The 17,647-nt window shown below is 50.9% G+C and overlaps 1 protein-coding gene across 1 annotated transcript in view; it reads left to right on the forward strand.

The window, feature by feature from the left end:
- Positions 1–903: 903 nt before the first annotated feature.
- ZNF831 (zinc finger protein 831) overlaps positions 904–17,647 on the forward strand; it is a 130,776-nt gene continuing 114,032 nt past the window's right edge. Inside the window, exon 1 of the mRNA XM_067708622.1 lies at positions 904–1,136. The gene's annotated coding sequence lies outside the window, so the exon portion shown is untranslated. The remainder of the gene's footprint in view (positions 1,137–17,647) is intronic.

The raw sequence follows: 17,647 nt of genomic DNA on the forward strand, positions 1-17,647 counted from the left end.
GGGGGTGGGGGGCAGAGGGAGGCGGATATGAATGTGTGTGTGTGTGCGCGTGCCCGTGTGTGTGTGTGTGTTTGTGTGTGTGTTGTCATTGGTGGTGGTGGTGTTTGGGGAGAGGGGACTCGTCTAAGGTTTCCACGTTTTGGAAATGTTGGATTAAACAAAGGCAAATAGGATCCTTTATTGCAGGACTTCTCAGAGCCTTTACCTTTGAACATGCTCTGTGACTATCTCAGAGCAACAGGATGCAACAGTTCTCGAAGTAATTTGGCCACAGGACAATTTTTTTCTCTTTTATGGAGTATCTCATGCCACCATTCACAGAGTATTCATTGGGAAAAGTCTCACCAGATATGAAAGTGCACCTCATTCCCCTTTGCTGGCCAGTTCTAAGGTAGCTTTGAAACTAGGAGGGCTAAAGGTGGCCAGATAAGGACACCCAAATCCTCCTTGGGTGTGATGGGTCTCAGTGGCTGAATCTGGGCAAGACCCTGGAGAAGAGAAAATCCTTCTTAAATGTCTGGGCATGCCCAGCACCCTGGGGGTTGGTCTCGACGACCTGATGTACCTGTCCATGCTGGCGGCCCTAGGGGTGGACGGTGCGCCGGGAAGAGATGGGACCGGGAGGGCCTGCAGAGAGAGACGCCCACCTTCGCCCACCTCCTCCAAAACCCGAGAAGGGAGGTGCAAGGGAGAGAGCGCAGAAAGAGAAAGGAAAGCAGAAGTTTCCATTCGTACCGGATGGTTTTGTTTTTTTATCTGTTTGCAAATGTTCAGTGTGATGGTTTGAAACCCAGCCGTGTAGCTGCCGTCGCCCACACACAGAGCTGCAGTGGCGCTGAGCATCGGCTGGCAAGCTGCATCCCCAGCATCGGCCATTAAACCCGAGCCCACACCAGGGCAGACTGCAGCCCTACCCCCCTGGGGCCCCCCGCCACCCCCATCGCCCCTGCACCCCGACACGCAGCACCCTCCACACACACAATTAACAAAAACTTCCAGCATTCCGTTTCCTCTAGAGAAGGCATAAAGAGAAGCAGAGATGGGACGCACAGGGAGAATACTCCTGCCTCATCGGAGCCACCGGTTTTCAGGAGAGCGCGGCAGCCTCCACCTGCCTGTGGACTGACCACTTCAAGGTGAGAGAGGTCTTTGTGATTTCTTTATGCACCTGGAGGTCTGGGAGGCAAGGCCAGATGAAGGGATCTTAATCATTGAGCCTTGTCTGCTGCCTCCTGAGTGATTCTCTCAGGCAAGCATGATGGACGCTTCCTTCCAAACACACGCAGTTTGCTCTGACACAAGCCCCCCACTCAGGTCCCCGTGAGACCTTTGGAACGAGGGGGCTTCTCAGGACCCCCCTTCACCTCTCAGCACAGCCTCCTGAGCCTGAGATGTGGACTAAGGTCTGACCCTGCCTTTGGCCTGACCTGTTGATTTCCAACTGAGGCTACTGACCTTCTTCCCTCGAGTGAGCACTGACCCCAAAGTGGGTCCTCTGGGACCCTATGGAATGGTTCTCCAACCAAGGGGCTTTGGGAAACCTGTTTCCCCAGTGGCCCCAAGCCCGGTAATCAGAGGCAATCAGACCCAGCTGTCCAGCTAATCTGTATGAAATAGGCTTCCTTCCCAGCAGAAATCAACAAAGTTTAAAATAGAACGGACTGTAATCGGAAACGAAGCTATAGAGTTCTGTGTGTGAGGCAACAGGCAGAAACATCCACATGGAAAATATTCAGGATAAATTACATCGCTCACCACCATGTGGGCCAGGAAAAGAAACGATTTCCTTGTTTATTATGCGTGTTTGTGGGTCGGAGGGGAGCCGAGCGGGGACACCTCCTCCGGAAGGTTTAAGCCTCTCTCGACCAGAAGGAGAGAAATGAAAAAAGAACGACAAAGATGGAGGGAAAGGAGAAAGGCCATAATGTGCCTTATTGGAGAGGAGAAGCAGATAAAAGAGCGCCGAGCTCTGTGCAGTCAGGGGATGAATCAGCCGGCATAGGTCTATTTTTAGTCTCCAAGATCTGCTGCTACATTTCGCCTCACATTAATGAATGTCATAGGCGTGTTTCCTCCACAGGTTCCGAAGGTCCTCAGTATGTCATTCAAACCGGGAGGTGTCGACCCTCATGTATGGGTGCTCTCGGGCCTTGGGGTCTGGTCTCCAGCACAAACATGAGTCCAGAATGTTCCGGTCTCTGACCTTGCCCTCTCCGGGTGTATCCGTTAATCTCCTGGCTCCAGCCCGTGGATGTCTGGCCACTGGCCAAGGCAGAATTGCAATTGTTAGGCTTTGTTTTTCAAAAAGGAAAGGCTGTATGAAGCTGAAATTGGGGGGAAAAAAGATGTGGGATCATGGCTTGGAATAAAAAAATGGCTTTGGGGGCAAATCTACCACCACAAAGAAGGACGGGGCTCTCGAATCTCCAAACTGGGCTGATGATGACGAAGTATCTTTCATAAACGGGGAGTATCTCCCGAAGTAGTTAAGACGAAGTGTAACATTTTAGTAGGAGCTCATTATGGAGCTGGGGTTGATCACAGGTTGGCTGAAATTGTGTGTGAGGCTAATTACCCTGAAAACGCCTATGCATGTTTCAGAGCCCAGGCTGTAAATCCAAGAGCGGTTTAAATGCACGAGTTGTCACGAGCAGGGTGTCTCACTCTCCGAGGTGATAACAGGATAACAGCGGCTTGAACAAGAGGCGAGAAGGAGAAGCAGAGGGCCGCGTGGTAGTCAGACTGTTGAGACAACCGTCTTTGTACGTTTGCAACAATTATTAGGTCAATAAGAAAGTGAGAATACATCCCGGCCCCTACTTAGAGGAGACATCCCTTCTGCTCTCTTAAATTAGTTACAATATTCCCTCACGGTCCTACAGTCAGACTCAGTTGTTGACAACGACGTGCTCAGAGCCGTGTGTTGAGACCTATGTATGGTCCTCATGTAGTTCATGGGTTGTTCACGGTTGGTCCATCCAAGACAGGGACACGGACAACCCACTGAGGGGGCAGAGAGAGTCCCCAGGGCATGTGGCTGGCGTCTCCGTTGAGTGGAGAAATACAAAGTGTGTAGATGATCTCCGGTGGCCATTGGGAAAGTCCGTTTTCAGGTCGGCAAGAAGGATTACCATCACCGAATTTGGGAAGTTCTTAAGAAGGAAGGTCAGGACCACCGAGAGGGTGTGAGTAAGCAGGACACTGACCTTGGGTGTTTTGTCCAGAGACTGGGTTCTATCTTTCTATCCAGGCAGACGACTCAGGGATCCTGAACCCACCCATCTGAGCTGCGTGTGTCTGGGTGAGCACACCAAGCTCCCTGAACACGGACCCATCACATCCTCTACCGGGACCTCCTTAGCATCCACGGTGGGATTTTTCTGGGCTGGGAACACCTGTATTCAGCGGACAGTGGCCGTTGGGCGGGCAGCCAGTGGCTGGGTAATGGGAATTCCATTGGTCATGGGAATCTCTGGGATCTTCCAGGTCAGCCACGTCTGTGGCCACAAATGTACAAGACGGGTGCCCATCTGGGCGCGTTAGACAAGGCAGGTGACCTTCAGGCTCTTGCCGTCTGTTTGAGACCTGACCAGATGATGTCATTAGAAAATCAAGTGAAAGCTTCCCCCGGAGCTGAGAGCCTGGAGTCCTTTTGCTGCTTTGTAACTTCTTTATGCACAGGGAGGTCTGATATATGAGACCAGTTGAAGAGATCTCAGTCTCATAATTATGATCAGAGAAGGTCTGACTATTTCTGCCCAGTGCTGTGCTCGGGAGGGAGGGCTTTGCCTGCATCTCTCTTTTTTTAAAAAAATAATTAATTAATTAATTAATTCTTTGTGGTACGCGGGCCTCTCCCTGCTGCGGCCTCTCCCATTGCGGAGCACAGGCTCTGGACGCGCAGGCTCAGCGGCCATGGCTCACGGGCCCAGCCGCTCCGCGGCATGTGGGATCCTCCCGGACCGGGGCACGAACCCGTGTCCCCTGCATCGGCAGGCGGACTCTCAACCACTGCGCCACCAGGGAAGCCCCTTCCTGCATCTCTTTATCTAATCCTTACAACGCCCAGGGAGGCTGCCGTTGTCCCTATCACCTCCTGATGGAGGACCCAGAGTCCTACATATGTTATTTTTTGCATTTATTTTCAAAACACAAACATTTGGCATTGCCCTCCATAGCAGATCCATTGATCTTACTATAAAATAACCCTTCCCTCTAAAAGAACCCTTGAAGGAGAATTCTATGCTCACTCCCTCCTGGGTGAGGCACGTGTTTACTTGTAGTGTCTACAGGGGTGGTCCCCGACCCGTTCCGGAAGTACAGGGACACCAGTGGAAGAGCCTGAGCTCAGCCCATTGGAGGGATGGACTGCAGGGTCCTGAGCTGGCGGCCTCCCTGCTGGTTTCGTGCCCATTTGCTGGTGACTCTGAGTGAAAAGTAGAGGCCCCTGAGCTCCATTCCTTCCCCCTGGACCCCACAGTGGAGGTCAGCAATTAGGCAAGTGATCACCTCTGGTTCTGGGACGGGCCCAGTTGTCTACAGTGCGATGGGGAAGCTGGACAAAAGTCCGGGGCGGAGGCGCTTATCCCACATGGGCTGAGGGCCTTCCAGGGCCCCTCCCTCCCAAGCAGCCCTGCCCACAGGGCCTCCCTGCCGACCCTCTTCCTCTGTGACCGCCGAGGGCCTCACATCCTGGGGAGATTCCTAGAAACGGGGTCTGTTGATGCAAACACACGTGCCCCTCGCCACAGGAAACTGTGGCCTCACATCCACAGTGATAACCACGGAGGTCCTCGCAGAAACCAACGAGGAACAGGTTTTCGATGTTTAACTAAATTAGGAAACACGTGTTCTCTCTCCCCTTGTCGCTCCCCTTGGCAATTCTCAGTTTACCTCCCGTGGAACCTCGGCCCTCCTTCTTATCCTACATGGGGAAGCTGGACATTTAGGAAATAAAGCCTGGGCTTAGCTAAAAGCTGGGAGAAAACAGGATATTGGTGATAATAGAAGCCAGTGGGCCTGGGGTCCCAGGTGGGGCTGTCAGATAAAATACAGGACGCCCAGCTGAGTTTGGATTTCAGGGACAGTGGATGCTCGTAGTATAAGGATTGCACAGGACATACTTTTACTAGCGTATTATTCATTGTTTCTTCGAGACTCAAAGTTAACTAGGCATCCTGCCTGTTTTTTGAAGTATAGTTCAAAAAACTGAAAAATTTTCAATTGACGTATAGTTGATTTACAATATCATGTTGGTTTCAGGTGTACAGCACAGCTATGCAGATATATATATATATATTCTTTTTCAAGGCATCCTGCATTTTTATATATTTTCTATAAATATAGTATCTGTAACACAGGGGACCCCCTCGTGACACTCAGAAACTTGATCTGGGAAGAGTTGGGGTGAGTTCTCCATCAGACTTTCTTCCCGGGCTCTGATGAGGATAAAACAGCCTGTGCCCTTGGGTCCAGGCACGTACCAACATCTCATGTGCGGGAAAGTCTCCTTGGTTCTGCCCAGGGGGAGGTGTGATGAAATTCGTTGTCCAGGGGAGAAGTCGAGGCCCAGGGATGCTAATGTGACTTGCCAGGCGCTCAGACTCAGCTCGCGGCCTGTCTCACTGCCTAGTCCTTTCTGGCAGTGGGTGGGTAAGTGGCATGAATGCCGAGGAAAACCAGGCTTCAGAGGAGCCGTAACAGCAGGTTAGCTTGGAAGCGCTCTGTGCAAAGATGCGAACGGCAGTGTCAACACATGCAGATTATATGCAAATACACTGGGCCCGCCTGGCAGTGTGTACTTGGGTGGGAGGCCAGGAGCACAGCCCCCCGCCGTCCTGGGTTTCTGGTTGGGGCAGGTGTACCGGGCTGAGCGCTGCTGGGACCCCGTGAGGTCTACGTTCACGGGGCACACAGGTGTGTGTGACTTGCCACCTTGATCTGTGCACGCCCAGCGAGACACACGGCTCCTGTCTCCCGGGATACCCTTTCCCGGGGCTCCTCCAGGCTCCCTCTGGAAAGGAAGAGGCAGCCTCTCTTTCTGGGATCCTCCCACCAAGATGCCCAGCACTGGACACTGCTGATGAGAGAGTAATCACAGCAGTAACGCTACCGTGAACACAGACTGGGGTTGGAGGTCCACCCCTCTGTGGGGAGCACCTTGGACTTAATTCTCCCAAGTGCCTGGTGTTATTATTGTCCCTGCCGGTCAGAGGAACACACAGAAGCTTTGAGGTAAAGTAACTTGCCCACAACTAGTGAGAATGGAGCCCGGGTACAACCCCAGGTGCCCTTAAAGCCCTCACTCTGAGATCTGGCTGAGGGGATCCCTGCCAGGGGAGAATTAAAGGAGAGGGGTGAAACCTGGCTCCTGGGCACGGACTTCTTGGAGAGGGTGCATTCTTTTCGAAAGGTCTTTATGGAGATTTGCAGCAGTTTTAACTGAGATGCTTTGGGATTTGTGCTTTTAGGGTGAACAGGGTTGGCCTCAAATGTTGGTGCCAACCGAACCCCATGTGTTGGGAGATGCTCCCCAAGAGAGGAGCTCAGCCCAGGGAACCATGACGGGGAGGGGCTGCCCCAGCCCCTCTCTCTTGTCTGCTGAAGAGAGCAGCTCGGCTTAACGGCTAAGCATGGTGGCTCGGGCATCCTCTCAGGCTTCCTGGAGGACTTGAGAGCTGAGTTTGCTGCAAGGCCATGAGGTACAGAGGAAAGGAAGGAACACCTCAGGCCTGGGCGTAGCTCCTGCGGGGCCCCTACAGGGCAGGAGTGTAGGAGCTGAGGGGCCAGGGTGGGCTGGGCTGCAAAACAACAAGAAATGGGGTTTGGGAAGGGGCCACAGAGTGGGACAGAGGCCAGCGCCCTCTAGACCACGCAGGCAGCGGAGATCACTTCATGGCGTTGACACTAGAGCGGGTGTGCGTGGATGGAATATTCTGTGTTTGAAAACCAGCCCTCCGGTCACGGAGAGGAGCGTGGGGTTTGTGAGGGGCCTGGAGGTGAAGGGAGGTCACTGGATTTGAGCCGTTGGTGGGCGGACAGTTCAATCCAGATCCCGCTTGGCTGTCCCCACCATCCCCAGCCCAGCAAGCTGAGCAGCTCCTGCGGACCCTGTTCCTGAGTTTGTCCCTGATTGGCTCCCCGCCCCACGCCCCTCCTCCAGAGAACACGTGCACTGGCTCCAAGCCCACACTGTCCGAGTGCTTCCCCTCAGGCCCACACAGTGCACAACGGGACCCCACGAGAACAGGAAGGAGTCAACACGACGTTAAGCATGCCTGAGCCTCACTGCCTGACTTTTGAGAAGGTCAGGGCCTGATTTCGGTTTGGGCCCCCCCTCCCTGGGCCGGGTGCATCTTCATGGCTGGGCTTCCCACGAAGCAGGAGGCTTGGCAGGAGGAACGGGTGGCTTCCCCGAGAGATCTCGCTCCGAGGCCACTAGGCGAAGTGCTTCATAGTGCGGGACGCTGCCCGGGGAAGCCTGGGGCTCCCGGCTGCCGAGACCTGACTGGGAGGCTGGACAAACATGTTTGACCAGCCGCACCCGGCGCACCAGAGGAAGGGCAAGTCAGAGGTCGGGCATCCCTGCCATACTGAACTCTGGAGAGACAAGGTGTGGTAGGAAGTCGCTTTGGCCGGCCCAGCCTCAGAGAGGGAATTATTGCTGAGCTGCTTCGTGCTGGAGGGAACCCTTTCAACCTGCGTTCCCAGCACAGCTGAGAAGATTTGTCTCACGGTTGCTTGCCAAGTACCTACCTGGAGCTGGGCTAAGAAAGTTCAAATTTGTCTACATCTTCAAGGAGTGCATCGAGGGACAGAAGCTGATGACGAGGACGAATGTGCGAACTGCCGTGGGACCCTGAGAGTGGAGAAGTCCCCCCAGATGCCTGGTCAAGTCAGGTCACGCCTCATAGAGGATGCAATACTTAGAGAGGTTGGATCATTTTTTCCCACTTCGGGGATAGGAAACATGCACCCAGTCACACACATGGGTCAATCCCGCAGAACAAGTATATAACTCTTTTGGAACAGGGACCCATGTGGCCCAGTCTCAGAGCGACTTTATGAGCACCAGATTCAGTGCAGTAAACAGCGAGTGATTTATTTGATAAGCGAACAGCAAGGTTCTTTGCTTGGATTTCTTCAGCACTGGGGAGGGGATTCATGATTCACAGCAAAACGTGTAACGTTTCTTCTTTCTTTTTCCATCCACATTCCCCTGTCCGATGTCCCTCTTCTCCAAACTCTGTGAAAAGTTCCTTCCTCTGTCCTGACCCCATTTCTCTCAATTGCTTTCCCGATCTCTGCGCCATGTCTTAGGCTGCTTAGAATAAAATTTCTCCTGTGGCCTCAAACGCTCTACATCACTTGTTCTCTGCATGAACTCTGGCCTCATCTCCTAGCGGTTTGCTATTGTTCTCCTTGCTGTTGTTCTGCACACCCATTAGCCTTCTGCTGCTTTTTTTTCTTTTTTGCGGTACGCGGGCCTCTCACTGCTGTGGCCCCTCCCGCCGCGGAGCGCAGGCTCCGGATGCGCAGGCTCAGCGGCCATGGCTCACGAGCCCAGCCGCTCTGCGGCCATGTGGGATTCTCGCGGACTGGGGCACGAACCTGCGTCCCCTGCATCGGCGAGCGGACTCTCAACCACTGCGCCACCAGGGAAGCCCATTCTGCTGCTTTTAACTTGCCAAGTGAGTTCTCACTCCTGGGCCTTTTCACGTCACTCTCCCTCTATCTGGAACGGCTTGTTCTTAGATTTCCCCACGGCTGAATCTTCCTTGTATTTCAAGTCTCCTCATCATGGGTAACACCACTCCGTCTTTCTGTCTTCGTCACACTTACCTCTGTCTGAAGCGACCTCACTCATTTATGCGCATTCTTACTCGTGATTATCTTTTGCTCCGAAATGTCAGCCCCACGAGGGCAAGGACCTTGTCTGTCTTATTCTTCCCCGATCCTTTGACCTAGGACAGAAGTTGGAACCTGATTGGTATTCAAGAAATATTTGGTAAACGTGTGGGTAACTGTTGGATGCAATTTCCCTGACACCTAGGAGGGGGTCTGTTTTCTTCTTCATTGCTTTTTTGATTGGTATCTGCCTGTTTGGTTTTGGTCCTTATTTTCTCCTCAATCAGCTTGATCATGTATCACAGAAAAGATAAAGCACAGTCTAGAGGAGACAAAACCTTCTCAGGCGGTGAGAAGTGAAGGGACAGACTGGACAAATCACAGCTTCTCACGGATAGGAAAACAGACTGGGCTGGACGCACGCAGGCATCAAGGTTTTTGTCTGCACGCACCTGCACAGATGCCCACATCTGCATGTATGTGCATTTAACACCGTGACAAACACAGTGGCAACCAGAGATCGGTGTTGTGGGTAATGGCATGGGCTCTGGTGAGAGGTGGGTTCTGGTCCCACCTCTGTGATGTTTAAAACGAGGGCGTTTTAAGGTCAGGGGCTGAATGGCTTTAGGTCAGGGGCTGAATCTCACTGGGAATGATTTCTTGGAGGTCCAGGTAAAGAGGCATCTGCTGCCCAGCTCTGGGGTGAAGAGTGCTGTGACAAAGTAGCCATGGGTGTCAGAAGGGGAGAAGACAGGTGCATCTGAACTTGACATTCCTGGGCTAGATGATCCATGACGGACCTCTAGCTCTAAATCCCATCTCATCCCTTTGGGAATGGGAAGAGATGGGTTGGAAGCCTTAATTAAAGGGGCAAATTTTCCTACATTAGGAAACTTCATCTTTAGCATCTGTCTTCAAGAGATGTGCTGGAAAACCTCTCTGGGAGGGTATGAAGCGATGGTGACCCTAGAGAATGTATGGATGAAGTATGTGCTTCCCTGGTGCTCCACCAATGACCCTGAAGTCCCTAGCACTAAAAATAAGTCCTGCAGGGAGCTGGGGATGGTGGTCCCTGTGCTGCAGGGAGAGACGTATTGAGGTCAGGCTAGCTCTTCGCTCCGGGCGCTGGTGGGATTCTGAACTCTGGCTTTGGAGGGAAACTGGATGGCTTATCATTTGAGCTCTGCTTCCTTCCAAAAAGGATTTGGGGGAACTTACACTAAGGATGCACCCAGAGGATGGGACAGTGAGAAGGAAAGCCAGAACCTGAGATCAGGGGCCACCCAGAGGAAAAGAGAACCAGATCTCTGGGGTCTCCCAGGCCACAACTTGGGGTCGAGGAGCAGTCATCATTTGGTTTCACGAGGAGAAAAGGATTCTTGGTTTGGAGAAGCAGCTGGCAGAGGCTAATATACAAATCCATGTTTTAATCTGTTTATTGAAATGTTTAAACATATTGCTTTTGTAAATACATCCAAAAGACCCTGATTGACCAGTCTCCCAAGGGGTGGGGTGGAGTGGGGTCTCAGCCCCGCCACTTCGTTCCTCATCTGGACCAGTGAACCCTTCCCCTTAAAAAAAAAACAAGAAAACAAACTCCTTACATAAGAAACTTTTGAGAGTGGGTGGAAGGAGGAACCAATTTTTCTTGCTATAGCTGAAACGTTAAGGCTTTTTCTTTGTAGTCTAAAAAATTAATCTACAGAAACAGTGGGTGATGCCAACACAAATCACTGCAGGTGCTGAAATGATTTCATTTTTACACTCGATGATTAAAATCGGATAAGGCAAGCGCTCAAGAGGTACATCACGTCTTCCTAAAAGGGGTACAACTTGTAGGGAAACAAAAGGGCCCACCTTCCCCTGGCTCTTCGTCTGTCACTCAGTCACTTTCATTCTCCGTGGCCCTGCGAGAGCACAGTCAGGGCGATGGTCTGGGGAAATGAACTGTGCAGGCAATTACGGCGGGAGAACATAGGAACATCGCGTGTGATGGGCCCTGGGAGGCTTTGAACCTTTCCCCGGATGCAGCACAGTCACAGCCCGGTGCGAGCCCGGAGCCAGCTTGATGGAACCATCTCCATCAGCCAGATGGGAGCTGTTCCGGAAAGGGTGGGGGGTGGCATTTATCCCAATAGCCTTCGCTGCCCGGGGAGAGGGGATGAGGACAGTTTTGGGGAAACTGTCTTGAGAGTCAGAAGGACATCATCTTGGCAAACTTCTGCTCACTGCCCACTGAGCTACAGGTCATGGCAAGGGGAAACTTTGTGCTTCCTCACTCAGCCCTCTCCAGAGCGGGTTTGGACCCGAGACACCAACCCAAACCCAGCCCATCCCTTTTGTCAGAAGAGTCTGAAGGGCTGGCACGCAGTCTCACCCGACATTTCCCAAGATTGGTATGCAGACCCTGGGGGGTACTGTTTTTTAAAAAAAAATTTTTAACTTATGTAACTTTAGGTGGGACCATTAAAAATTTTTTTAAATAAACTTTTTACCTTGGTATCATTTTCGGTTTACAGGAAAGTTGCAAAATTAGCACAGGGAGTTCTCATGTCCCTTTGCCGCCGTTGCGAGCATCTTACGTACACACGGGGCGTGTGTCATGATGGAGAAGGTTGACGTTGTTGAGTGACTGTAACTGAATTCCAGACGTTATTTGGATTTTCAGTCTTTCCCCGAATGCTGGGCTTCTGTTCTAGGAGCAAAGTGAGGGTCAAGGGACATCTTATTTATTTACTTATTTATTATTATTAATTTTTTTTGCGGTACGCGGGCCTCTCACTGTTGTGGCGTCTCCCGTTGCGGAGCACAGGCTCCGGACGCGCAGGCTCAGCGGCCATGGCTCACGGGCCCAGCCGCTCTGCGGCGTGTGGGATCTTCCCGGACCGGGGCACGAACCCGTGTCCCCTGCATCGGCAGGCGGACTCTCAACCACTGCGCCACCAGGGAAGCCCAAGGGGTATCTTCTGATATATCTTTTAAAAAAGTGACTACCCAGGTAGTTATTTTAATGGATATTACGAAAGTATACCATGACCACATCAACTATGATTACAGCTTGCAACCAATTAGATGAGGAAAAGCAGGTCGATCTGAAGAAATATACATATAAATGAAGATGGTGTGCAGCCTGGGGATGCGGCTTCAGGCACGTGGTGGTCCAGCTCCCTCTCTTCACCGTTCTGCTGAAAGGGGGGGCATCGTGCAAGGTCCCCCAGAAAACCGGTGGCAGAGTTCCGGCAGGAGGACTGGCCCAGCGGGAGACTCCCATCCCGGCACCCCTTCCACAATCCGACGGTGTCTCCCTCTCAACTGGAGGAAAGCAGGAGGTGGAGGTGAGGGACACTCTCTGTGGGAATAAAGTTTCCATTTCAATTATTCAGCTGAACCTTGACCCTTCATTATCATGGATGATCAAAACCCCGCTGGATACGTCATGTTTTAAGTAAAAACATGGTTAAGTGGCCCTGAGGATGTGCAGGCAGGTAATTGCATGGGCCACTCGTGTGATTACACTTGGGGGTGGGGGGCACTTTTCTATCTGCACAGAAATGAGAACAACAGCTGTAGGGATATCGTCACACGTCCATGGAGCGCTCCTTTCTACGGGGACTCTACAGGTCAACCTCGTTTCTCATTACACCTGGATTGTGATTACAAACCTCTTTTGACAATGAGGGCGTTAAGGGGAACTGAACCCAAAGAGGGAAGGGGCTTAAATGAAAATCCGAGTGCGTGTTCCCGAGAGCAGGCCGAGTCCCCCTGCCTCGCCCCGTGAAGCCCACCGTGACACACTTCACATTTCATGAGCTTGGAGCCTCTGCGGTTCTCCAAGCCGGGCAGGTCCCACCTGCCTGGTAGGTCGTCTAAGTCCCTCAGTGCAAGCTCTGGGTTTGGCTCAAGGCCAGAGAAATTTGATCGGGCTTGTCACTCAGCAGATATTGACCTTGGGCTGACATTGTGCAGGGTGGCAGAGGACACAGAGGAACGCCCAATCAATCACTTAAGACCCATGGGACAGGTAACCCGAGAAGGACAAGATGTGCTGTGAGGGTCCGTCTCGGGAGAGTCCAGAGGACAAGGGTGATTGTTCTGATCGGTCTTTCGTGCTCTCCGTTCTTCACAAATTGTCCCACTGGATGTATAAGAGTTGAAACAAACAAACAACAAACAAACAAACACATCTGTTCATTTCCATTCATTTAACACAGCTTTGGGGATCCTGATGCTGTTCTAGGCCCCGTTCAAGGCTTTGCAGAGGCCCTCGGAGGTCAGGGAGAGAAGGGCAGGCAGCAGGATGTGGGGAGAGAGCCTGCACCTGGGGACCAGCCCGGAGAGACTCGCCTTGTAGGAACTTCTGATATGACTCACCCGAGGCCCCCAGAAGCACTTCTTAGTGCCCTGCTTGCTGGCGAGGCTGAGCCGGGTCGCCGGGCCCCAGATTTCCTGCACAGACTCATCCTTCTGCCGAGTCCTGGGTGAGGCAGGTGGCTGCTCTCCGAGTTACAAGAAGGGGGCCAGGGGCAGCCGCCCCACCCCCGTGGCTTTCTGCCACGTGACTGCATATCTGGGGACTGGGGAAGGTTCTGGGGGCTGAACCCCAAAGGCAGGGGGTCATTCTGCTCCCCCTGGTCCCAGCTTCTGGACAGGAATGTGTGTCGAGGAATGCAAGGGCCATGCAGCGTCGCCCCTTGTGTGCATTATTCTTCCCACCTGGTCTCCCTCAGACCCTCAGGGAGGGTCTGTCCTCCCTGTCCTGGTTTTGCTGCCTTCTCCTTTAGCTGCACCTAAGGGCCTTGCTTTAAAGAACAGTCATCACAGACTGCTAATTTTGCCAAATGAGCCTTGCCCTTAACAAGAGAGTGAAATACCTTTTTTGTTTGTTTCCTTGGGGGGAAAACGGCCCAGGAAGGCAAGTGCACAATCATTTGGAAATGACTTTTTTCTGTCTTTGTTGACTCTTGTCACATGCTTAGTGGCCTGGTTACCTGCTGCCCACTCTGGAGACTTGATTTATATGACAGTGCTTAGAAAAATCGGAAGGGGGGGTGGTTATTTATTATCTTGAGATATAATTCACATACCATAAAGTTTTCCTGCTAAAGTCTATGAGTTAGTGAGTTTTAGTGTATTCACAAAGTTGTGCACTCATCACTACGATCCAATTCCAGAACATTCCACCACCCTCCAAATAACCTCTGCACCGATTAGCAGTCACTCCCCTCCCTACCCCCAGCCCTAGGGAACTACAAATCTACCGTCTGTCTCTACAGATTTGCCTGTTCTGAACATTTCACATACATGGAATCAGACAATATGTGGTCTTTGGTGTCTGTCTGGCTTCTGTCACTCAGCACAGCAGTTCTGGGGTCCATCCACATCTTAGCAGGTGTCAGAACTTCATTCTCTTTTCATTGCCTGATGATATCCATGGCATAGATATGTCACATTTTGTTATATAATCATCCATTGATATATTTATTTTCAATTAACTCCAAAGGATTTATTTATTTATTTATTTATGGCTGCGTTGGGTCTTCATTGCAGCACACGGGCTTTCTGTAGTTGCGGCGAAGGGGGGGGCTACTCTTTGTTGTGGTGCGCAGGCTTCTCACTGCGGTGGCTTCTCTTGCTGCGGAGCACAGGCTCTAGGCGCACGGTCTTCAGTAGTTGTGGCACCTGGGCTCAGTAGTTGTGGCTCACAGGCTCTAGAGCACAGGCTCAGTAGTTGTGGCACATGGGCTTAGTTGCTCCGCTGCACGTGGAATCTTCCCGGACCAGGGCTCGAACTCGTGTGCCCTGCATTGGCAGGCGGATTCTTAACCACTGCGCCACCAGGGAAGCCCCTTTTCTTTTTAAAGTAGCTTTTGTACAGGAAAACTTTCTCATTAATTTATCTTAACGAAGTGCTTTCACACTGTAACTTGAGAGCAAAAAAGGCAAATCAAAGTCCTTTTCAGATATAGAGACAGATTCATTCCTGAGGGCTTCCTTGGTTAAGCCTGGGGAAACGTCTGTCCCAGGTCCCGGAGAGAGGTGACCGGCCCAGCTCAGCCCTTTCTGCATTCCTTTCCATAGTTCTCTGCTTCTGGGAGTTTTACCCTACTCCAGCGGAAGGCCCAGCTCTTCAGCACGAGCGTTTGGCCTTTAGTTGGTACCATTTCCTATTTCCGGTCTCCTCCTCTCCACCCCCTGGCCCGCGGCTGCCCTGCGGCCCTCTGTCTCCCTTTCAGGGACTGCCGAGCACTCACACGCGTTTGACCTCGGTGCAATTCCAAGCCTCCCCAGCCTGCCTCTTGTTGGTGCTTCTGCCCAGCAAATTCTTACGCATCCTGCAACCGCCAGCCCACCTATTACCTCCAGGAAGTCTCCCCAGACCCTCCTCCCCCGGACTCCCATGATGCTTTGTTTATATGTTACGGCCGGGCGTGGTTCTATGATAGTTAGCGATAGGGGAGGTGTAGGTAAATAAATTGGAACGGATGCTGGTGTCGGTGCTGGGTTCTGGGGGGTGTCAGCGGGTCCCTGGGGAGGGGAAGGGACATGGGAGGTGTGGTCATGCGACCCTGTTGAGGCGTTGCCTCTGGCTCTGTGTCTGTCTCTTTCCCATTCTTACCTGCACGCAACCTGTGTGTGACCTCTTGCACGCCTGGTGGCTCAGAGAGCCAGGGTGGTGCCTGAGCATTGATACGGGGTGGAAGTCATGTGAATCCGCATGATTTTGTTCTTCCAAAGACCAGCTCGCTCAGCCAGATGAGATTCCGATTCCTCCCCAAACCCAATCTAGCTCAACAGGAGGCTTAGATACATGACCAGCTGGATGTTATTGATGGCAAAGCGGGGTAAGGAAGCACTCCTCTCCCCAGTGAAAATAAATGGCATATTTTAAAGCAACAGGAAACTGGCGTAAACAAGTTAACGCACCACCAGTCTACACGGCCAGTTTTGCATCTGGTCTGCCCTGCGTCACCCCCAAACGTATTTCTTTTCATTCTCTCATATTCTGGCTTAGAGATTCCTTTTTTTTTTTTTTTGACAATACCAATAGCTGCAATATTTTATTTTATTTATTTATTTTTAAGAGCTCAGATTATCTTTTTTATTGAGATGTAATTCACATATAACATTATATTATTTTTATAAAGATTCAATATTTGTATACATTGCCGCATGTATAATGATCTCCACAATAAGTAGCCGTAATATTTTAAAATTGAAGTATAGTTGATTTACAATGTTGCATTAGTTTCAGGTATACAGCTAAGTGATTCAGTTTTTTATATTTATGTTTGTATATATGTATTCTTTTTCAAATTCTTTTCCGTTATAGGTTATTACTAGATATTGAATATAGTTCTCTGTGCTATGCAGTAGGTCCTTGTCATTTGTTTTATATACAGTGGTGTATATCTGTTAATCCCAGACTCCTCATTTATCCCTCCTTACCCTTTCTCCTTTGGTAACCATAAGTTTGTTTTCTATGTGGCTTAGAGATTCAGTTTGCCTCTCAACCTCCACCATTGAGAATAATTATTTTTATTTATGTATTGAATTCTGATATATTGTATTTTTACATGTTTATGGATTGTACTTGCTGTACTTTTTCACGTTCCATCACTCCTGTGTTTGCTCCTTCCAAAGTCAGAGAGAGCAGGGCAGGAACTAGGGTGGGGAGACAGAGGACTTACCGTGGATGCAAACTGAGTCATCAAGACAATATTTTCGTGCAATATCTTGAAAATAAAAATTAATGCAAACTATTCCATATTGAACAAAATATTGACATTTTAAATAAAGTCGGCATCACAGAGATCCTTGTGAGGCTTCTCACCATCATCACCTGCAGTGGAAATGCTCAATCTGGGCCCTCGGGAACCTCCAGCGTTAATACGTGGAGAGGCTCTGCTGATGCTTATTCCAACCGCATCTCCAGGAAAATGACCAAACTGGCTCTAATTCTTACCAGCCTCCACAGAATAACCATATCTCTGATGCACTGGGTGCCACACCTTCATTTCCCAGCAGCAGGCTCGGTGGCCGGGTTGCTAGATCAATAGTCACAATTACTAAAGGCCTCAGCTGAGCTCTATTTTCTTCCCCGTCTCTGCGGCTCTCTCTTCCTGTTTTCTAAGCGTTGCTACTGTGACATTAAGTGATGTATAGAAAAGAATTGACTTCCTGTTTCTGAGCCAGCCCAAGTTTCGTCTCTGCTTGCATCTCCTCCAGGTGGTTCAAAATGGTGCTTTTCTCAGTTAAACCCGGCGTTGACTCAAAGGCCAAGCCATGGGAGGCCATCCTCTTTTATTTTATTTTCTAAGATGCAGGGAGGATGCCTCTGTCCTCTGAGATGCTGCCTGCAGAGTAGCGACCGGAGAGGATGCCTGAGACGGCCGTCTCAGCAAAGAGAGTGGGAGGAGGGCTGGGCCAGTGCCTCTCTGCTCTGGGGCGCCTGCCCACTTGTCTTTTCTGGGGCTATGGATGTCTCCCCAGTTTCAGGCCAGGTCATTCGTGTTTGAATCGGAGCACCACTAGCTGCAAGTACATCTCTCTTCATCAAGGTATGTAACATACTCCACAAGATAAGTCTGTAGAAGATCCTAGTTAAAAGAAACTCTTTTTTACGTTGTGCTCTTAATGATATATTTACCTTCAAGCGCGCAGTTAAAAAGAAAATGCTACGCAAAACTGGGCCTGACCCAGTTCAGTAATTGTCTTGTGTGCCTGTCACAACTGTTATTTTTGTCGGAATATTTACTGCAAATCATAACGGCTGTCAGAAACTGAGTCCACAATCCGTGTT

The sequence above is a fragment of the Pseudorca crassidens genome, chromosome 15 (genome assembly GCF_039906515.1).
Source record: "Pseudorca crassidens isolate mPseCra1 chromosome 15, mPseCra1.hap1, whole genome shotgun sequence".
Classification (NCBI taxonomy): domain Eukaryota; kingdom Metazoa; phylum Chordata; class Mammalia; order Artiodactyla; family Delphinidae; genus Pseudorca; species Pseudorca crassidens.